The following is an 8,027-nucleotide window of genomic DNA, read 5'->3' on the forward strand; positions in this document are numbered from 1 at the left end:
ATGAGCCCTTCTCCCATGCCTGAGCTGTGACTGTGGCTGCCCCGAGGCCTGGATTCCCCTGTGGGGTGAACTGTGGCCAAGCAGGAGCAGAAGAGGAGCTGGGATCCCACTGGAGCCCCGGCAGAGGCAGGTGAGGCTCTGGGGGGAAGCGATGCACACCTGGGTGTTGTCTGGAATGTGCTCGGCCAGGAGGTTCCTCGGGATTCCCACAGCAGTCAGGATCCCAGGCCCTGTTGATGAATGGAATTCCTTCAGCCAGCAAACAAGCACTGGTGTGGTTCAGCTCTGCTGGGAGTGTTGGGAAGCACCAGGGCAGCTTCTCAGCTTTTGTCTTGTCCTCATTTAAAAATGCATAATGATTAAAGGGAGGGTTTTTTTCCACCCGAGTGTCTTTTATCCCAAGAAAATTGATATTCCCATTTATGAATTTGCCAGGCTTTTCATAAATTTTTTGATAAAATTGAAGTCACTGGAAAAACTGCAATCAACAAACTTTTTAAAAAGCCTGTTCTGTACTGAAAACAGCTTTGGTAACAGACCAGGGCCCTTGTGAGAAGGGCCTGGAGTGGTGGGGCAAGGGGCAATGTCTTCCCACGGCCAGAGGGCAGGGATGGATGGGATATTGGGAAGGAATTCCTCCCTGTGAGGGTGGGGAAGCCCTGGCACAGGGTGCCCAGAGCAGCTGTGGCTGCCCCTGGATCCCTGGCAGTGTCCAAGGCCAGGCTGGACAGGGCTTGGAGCAGCCTGGGACAGTGGAAGGTGTCCCAGCCATGGCAGGGGGTGGGACTGGATGTTCTTAAAAAAGGTCTTTTCAACTCAAACCAGTCTGATTTTAATGGTCATATATATATGATATTTATATAATATGCATAATATAATAATCTCCAGCTCTCCTGCAGGTGCTGCTGCCTTCAAAAGAGTTAACAGGAAGTTTGGGACCCTTCCAGTGCCAGGAAAAGGTGGTTACCAGGAATGCTGCTGCTGCACACAGGTAAGAACAGGTGTGAGTGAGGAATTTGGAAGCAGGGCTGGGCAGGTGTCAGGACACACACAGAGGCAGGAGCTTGGCAGTGGTGAGAACCTTCTGTACTACAGACCCAGATGTGACTGTATCTCAGAGAAAGTGAGTTTATTGAGTGAAATGCAGGGTGGTACAGAGAGAGGAGCAGAGGATGAGCCCAGAGCAGTGAGGCTGGGCAGTGTCTCCCTGCCCGATGCAGGTTCTTGCTGCCAGGAGCACATGGATGTGGCTGGGCAGGCTGGGAACACGGTGCTCTCAGGTATAAAATAACCACCTCACCCTGAAGGATGGAAGTTTGTGGTGAGAGAGAGCAAATGGGAGAGCCTTGTCCCTTGGCTCACCCAGAACCTGGGATTCCCAACGTGCCCCAAGTTTCCTTTGGCAGTGTGTCCAAGAGGTGACACTGGCCCTGGGGGTTTGTCCCTGGTCCATAGAGGAGGAGGACAGTCCATGGCTGGGAGGGGATGAGTTCAGCAGGGTGTGATTTCATGACTGGACATGGCACTCAGTGCTCAGGCCTTGGTGACAAAGGAGTGATCAGTCCCTCAGTGGTCTCAGAGGTCTTCTCCAACCTTAATGATTCTATGAAATGGAATCCTGGTTTAATTATTGGCTCTGAAATCTGGTTTCTTTTCCCCTCCTGCCTTCCCTTGCTGACCAGCTGGATGGAGCAGCATAAGGAGCCTGCTGGGTTTTTAACAAAACAGTACATTAGGATGCTCTGCAGTGCTCAAATTCAGTCATTTTGAGTATTTTGCTGTCCAGTGAGGGAAGGGGAGGATCCTTGTGAAGAAAGGAGATCGCAGAGAAAGTGTCACAGCCAGAGCAGGGTGAGGAGAGAGTTACATAAACTTCTCTGACCCGGAGGCTGTGGCACCACAGATATCCCAGAGAGGACAGCCAGGACCTTGAGGGACCTCAAACCTGATTTAACAAACTGCTCATTCTAGTTGCGAATTTAAATTCTCCAGGACTGGGAAGAAAAGCTCAGGAAATGGGGAAACAAACCTTCCCTTTGTCAGCTGCCAGTTTAACTCGGCATCCTCTGCTCCCTGCCCGGGGCCGGGGCCGGGGCCGTGCGGGGCTCGGGCGCTGCCCCGCTGGGAGCGGAGCTGGGCTGGCTGCGCTGCCAGGGTCAGTCCGGGCTCCCGGGGACTGCTCCGAGCTGCCCTGACCTGGATCTGAGCTGCGCCAGGGCTGCCCCGCTCCCGTGTGAGCGATCAGCCCCGGCACTGCGGGGGTTAAAGCCGAGGGAGCTCGGCCCACGCCTGGAATGACACGGGCTGTGAGCTGGAAAAGACCTACAAGGGATGCAGGCAGCGCCCGGCAGCGGGAGATCGCTCCTTAAAGGGCATTGGGGAATGTTGTTGTTCAGTCTAGCCGGGAATTGGGTTTCCCCCGTTTTCCCCGGGATATTCGCGCCCTCCCTCCGGAGCTGGTGGCTGCGCAGCCAAAGTTAAAGGACACCGAAGCCTTCAGTCCTGTTTCCGGGCCATTGGCTGGTGAAAATCCTCCCCTTCCCCTGCTGATCTGGGCTCTGAGAGGCGCTGGTGTGACTGCGCTTTGACCCCTGAGCTCCCCATTGTCCCCAGCGTGTGTCCGGCTGCAGCGGCTCCAGGGGATTCCCGGCGGGATTCGGCCGGTGGGGCTGGTGCCGTGGGGCTGTTCCTGACCTCGGGGCTCAGCTCCTGTTCTCTTTGCCCCGGCACTGAGTGTTCCCTGCTCCCGGAGGGGGGGACACTCCATCACCGGTGCTCCCACGCTGGGCCGGGGCTGCTGCCCCTGGCAGGTCCCTCCCCGAGCTCCTAAAGCCTCTAAGAATCCCTAAAAGCGATTCGGGGTTTGACCTGAGTCTGTTTTGTGGGCAGCCTTGAGAAGCTCGAGTTTCTCCTCGTGTCCTTATTCTCTGCTGTTGAGAGATCCCCTCTGCTGACAGAAATCGGGTCAGGATCACTCAGGCTGATCAGCAAAAGGTTTCAGCTCAGGTATCATCACCTAAAAGCTGAACAATCCCGGCTTTCCCCTGCAAATTCCTTGAGCACTGGGTAACTCTGGCTGTGTTACTTAAGGGTGTAAGAGGATGGGGACAAACTCTTAAGTGGTGCCTGTTGTGTCAGGATGAGGGGTGATGGTTTTATATTGATTTAGATTAAATTTAAGAAAGAAAGTTTTTATTATTGGGGTGGTAAGGCACAGCACAGGGTGCCCAGAGAAGCTGTGGCTGCCCCTGGAGCCCTGGAGTGTCCAAGGCCAGGCTGGATGGAGCTCTGAGCTGCCTGGTCTAATGGAAAGTGTTCCTGGTCTAATGGAAGGTGTTCTTGCCCCTGGCAGGGGGCTGGAGTGAGATGGGCTTTCAGATGGTCTCAATTTCTATGATTCTCTGATCAGCCCAAATTGCTCAGCAGCACAACCAGCAGGGACAAGCCTGGGAGGTCACTGCAGTCACCAGGACCTGTTGGGTTGGCCAGGCTGCCACAAGGCCTTGCTAAAGATCCTGTCACCCTTCTTCCTCATCCATTCCAGAACAGCCTGCCTGGCTCCTCCTGGACCACCCAGAGGTGGAGTCACCTCCCCTGTGGATGAGCTGATCCTGGCAGAGCCTTGGCAGCTGGGTGCTGACTCTCTCCTTCCCCCCATGCCTGTTTCTGTGGAATGCCCTGTGGAGTGTCAGCTCCACGTGTGGAGCCCAGAGCCTCTTTCCCCAAACGGCCTCTTTCCCGTGCACGGGTTTGTTTCTTGTTTCCATCTGGAGCCTAAAGAGCAAAATTCCCATCGTGGGCGAGACAGAGCTGGGATCTGCTTCCACCTGAGGTGTGCATACTCCTCCTGCTGAGCTTCTCCATGGCGACAAACCCGTCAATTTCCCTGAATTTTCCATGTATCAAATAAAGGCCTCAACTTGGAGAGGCACAGTGAGGATACTTCATCACAGGGCACACTGTGCTGGGACTCTAAGAGAGAGCCAGAATGATCTCTCCTCTCCTCTCTCCTCTCCTCTCTCCTCTCCTCTCCTCTCCTCTCCTCTCCTCTCCTCTCCTCTCCTCTCCTCTCCTCTCCTCTCCTCTCCTCTCCTCTCCTCTCCTCTCCTCTCCTCTCCTCTCCTCTCCTCTCCTCTCCTCTCCTCTCCTCTCCTCTCCTCTCCTCTCCTCTCCTCTCCTCTCCTCTCCTCTCCTCTCCTCTCCTCTCCTCTCCTCTCCTCTCCTCTCCTCTGAGGTATCCCAGCTGGATGAAGTCCTGCTGAATCCCAGCGTCATTCCTGGAGCAGGAACACCCATTGCTCCGGTGTGGGTACAGTGTGACTGTGCTGTGACCGAGGGGCAGCTTCTGTACCAGGCAGGTGCCAGCCTTGGGAGGGTTTCTCAGCTGGAATCCCATTGTCCTTGTCTGGCCAGAGTTCAGTTCAGGTTATTTCATTTGCATGGCAAATGGTTGTGAAACTGCTTTTTGGGGTGTTCTTTCTCTCACCTGGGAGATAATCCCATGGATCCATGGATGTCCCCCCATGGCTCACACCCTTCAGGACACATTTCCCCATCCCTCCACACTGCAGAGGTGTGATGTGTCCTCTGATGTGGACAACCATCTGATGTGTCCTCTGCTCCCAAGGTGCCCCAGATACCCCAGCTCTGTGATGAAGGAGCAGCCTGAGCCTCCCCCTGCTCTTCCAGGCTCACGTGGAGCCCCCTCAGCACCCCCAGGCTGGGCCATGACACCTTCCTGGGGACTCCTCAAGGCCTTTCGTCCTTGCGCTCACCCCAAAAGTGGCGTCTGCCTCATTAGATTAGAGTTGGAAAATCGTGGCCAGATGGTCGATCATCAGCTTCAACAACCAGAGGAGCAGGGATATTTTAGGTTCGAGGGTTTCCCATTATGCAATGGCACAGACACAGCACGGGGGAGGCGTTGGGTTCTTCTTTCTTTGGGTTTACTAATAATGAGGGATTTGTTTGGATTTTTTTTTTTCTCTTAAGTTCAGGGTCTTGAGCAGGAGTCTGATGAGGAGAATCTGAGGGAGCTGGGAAAGGGGCTCAGCGTGGAGAAAAGGAGACTCAGGGGGGACCTTGTGGCTCTGCACAACTCCCTGACAGGAGGGGACAGTTAGGAAGGGTCGGGCTCTGCTCCCAGGGAACAGGGACAGGACAAGAGGAAATGACCTCAAGTTGTGCCAGGGGAAGTTCAGGTTGGATATTGGGAAAATTGCTCCTTGGAAAGGTGATCAGATATTGGCACAGCTGCCCAGGGCAGCGCTGGAGTCACTGTCCCTGGGCATGTTTAAAAACCTGTGGCACTTGGGGACAGGGGCAGTGGTGGCCTTGGCAGTGCTGGGGGAATGGTTGGACCCAATGATCTTAGAGGGCTTTTCCCAACTTAACAATTCCCTGATTCTCTGATCTCAGCATGGAAGCAGGAGACTGTGGCTTCCCCCATGGGTTGCTGTGGTTGACCTTTGGCAGGTGTAGTAAAAGCAGTGGGTGAGGATTGGAGATCAGAGCTGAGCACAGGGACTGTCCCTTACAGAACCAGTGAATTAGGAGAAAGAAGGAGCTCGAGGAGAGGCAGGAATGCTCTGTGCCTGTACCAGCCATGGGGGGAGCTGGAAAGGAAAGTTTGTGTTGGAGACAAAGGGCAGCCTGGGGTGTTGGGTGTCTCTGGGCACCAGACCTGCTGCCCCCTGCAGCTTTTGTGGCCCTGGGCAGTTGGCCAAGGACCATCTCCCCTCTCCCAGGGACATCCAGCACACTGTGGTGTCCTTGTGCCCCAGCCCCTGGCAGAGGAGCCCAGATCAAGAGCTGTGGGTGTTGTGTGACTCTGCAGGGCAGCAGGCTCAGCTGGGCCCACTTGAATTCATGTTTTTTGCCCTCCTGACCCTGAAGATTTTGAATAACTCAAGATTCAGAAGCAGCCAGTGCATCTGGAATATTTCTGACTCACTCATCGCGCTGGTATCTCGACACCAGCCCAAAATAACTCTGTGCTGTGGCACAGCTCTGCTGTGGATGGAGCAAAACTGCACCAAACCCCTCATGAGGTGCAGAGATGCCCCTGCAGTGACATCAGGGGGAAACAGCCCCGTTTGCTGCCAGCCTTGGCCTGGCCAGGGGGACACAGGGGCGAGGGGGTCCTGGTGCAGACCCCCCGGTCACCCCCCGGTCACTGCCATGGCCAGAGGAGTCTCCAGCCTCTTCCTCACCCCTCGGCCCGTCCTGCCAGGGGGCAGAGCCAGAGGCAGATGGTGATCACTTTAATGAGGTGATCTGGGGCCAGAGAGAGGCCCCGGCCCGGGGCTGGGTGTCCTGCCCAGGCAGCAGCACCCCGAGGTGCTCAGGCGCCCCCAGCACCCCAGACTGGAGCTCAGTGCAGGGAGCTGGAGCTGGAGCCGGTGTGCTCTCCCCGGGGACACCAGAGCGAGTCCCTCAGGGCTCCACAGGCCGAGGGGCACCTCCAGCCCCACGTCTGGGGGCTCTGGGGGAGGTGTTCACAGCAGGAATTGTCCCGAATCCTGCTCCTTGTCCCCGGCGGGCAGAGAAGGGTTCCCCCAGCGGAGTGAGGCCGGTGGGGTGACCCCTGGGCAGCACAGGAGCCCGAACGGGGGATGAGCCGCACCCCCAGCCTCTGCCCGGTGCCCAGCCTGTGTCGGGGCTGCCACCGCGGGGACACGCGTGGCCCTGGAGCGTCCTGGGGCCGCCGGAGCCGCTGATGGGCTGTGCTGGGAGAGCCCTCTCCTGGTCGGTGTGCGAGGAGGAGCGGCACTGCCGGGGACTCTCCCCGCGCTCAGCCGCTGTGCCGGGGAGCCCGGCTGTCCCTGCGAGCCCGGCCGTGCCCGTCACTGTCCCTGCTGAGCTTTGGGGTGCAGCCCCAGCTGAGCCGAGCACCGCCCGGGCTGGCTCCATGGGAAGATGCTCCATCCTAGTGGGTCCCTCTGGGAGCTGGGGGCCTGTCCCCCAGTGCCCTTCTGCCAGGGGTGGCTGCCAGGACCCTGCAGGTGCTCACTCAGCTGAGGCTGTCCCTGGGATGGGGCAGTGTCCCTGTCCTTGCACAGAGCCTGAGCATCTCTGTGATGGGGCGCGGGGCAGCCGCGTGTCCCCACAGTGCGACAGTGCCCCCAGCCAGGCAAAGGATGAGCGGGGGAGCCTGGTGACACTTACCGTGCGCCATCATCTCCATACCGGATGAGTCTCCTGGCTCAGACACGGAAATGGTGAGGGACAGGCCAGGGTGGAATGTGGGACGTGGGGAAGGCTTCAGCGGGATGGGCTGGAGGGATCCAAGGACCGGAGCATCCTCACAGATGAAACCCAGGGAGCCTCCCTGCCCCGTCCCTCCCCCCCCCCCCCCCCGGCGGGTGAGAAGCGGAGCCCCGTCGTTTTCCAAATCTTTATTGTAAATAAATTCTGCGACATTGCGGGAGGCGGCCGAGGCCGGAGCCAGGGCCGGGCCCGGAGCGGCGGCTCCCAGCACGTGCAAAGCGGAGCTCGGGGCCCGGGGGGCGCGGGGGGCCCGCCCGGCCCGGCGGTAGCGGAGCAGGCGGTGCGGGGTGGCGGCGGTGCGGCGAGGGGGGGACGGGGACCCCGCCCCGCTGGGCTCGTCCCGGGACGGGACGGGGCCCGGGGGAGCAGCGGGGGCCGGGGGGGCTTTGCTCTCTTGGCTCTGGAAGCACCGGGTGCCCCTCCTCCCCCCCCGCCGCGGGCCCTCCCGCCCTGACAGCGTTAAAATCATTAAGAAAAGTCCCAGTATTTATATATATATATATATATATATATTGATGTCCCCAAACCCAGTGACAACGGTGGCTTCTTGCTCTGACCCAGGGGTGTCCCCTCGCCGCGGGGAGCACCCCGGCACTTTGGCTGTGGCAGCTGTGGGGACACTGTGGTGACAGTGGTAGAGATGGGGGGTTGATCCCAGACCCCTGATGCCCACGGTGGTCCCAGGTCCCCACGTGTCCCAGCCCGGTGCTGACATGTCACACAAGAAGCCACCGCCGAAGCCCAGCCAGGGGATGTCC

This window comes from Zosterops lateralis (assembly GCF_965231275.1).
Source record: "Zosterops lateralis genome assembly, chromosome: 24".
In the NCBI taxonomy this organism is placed as follows: Eukaryota; Metazoa; Chordata; class Aves; order Passeriformes; family Zosteropidae; genus Zosterops; species Zosterops lateralis.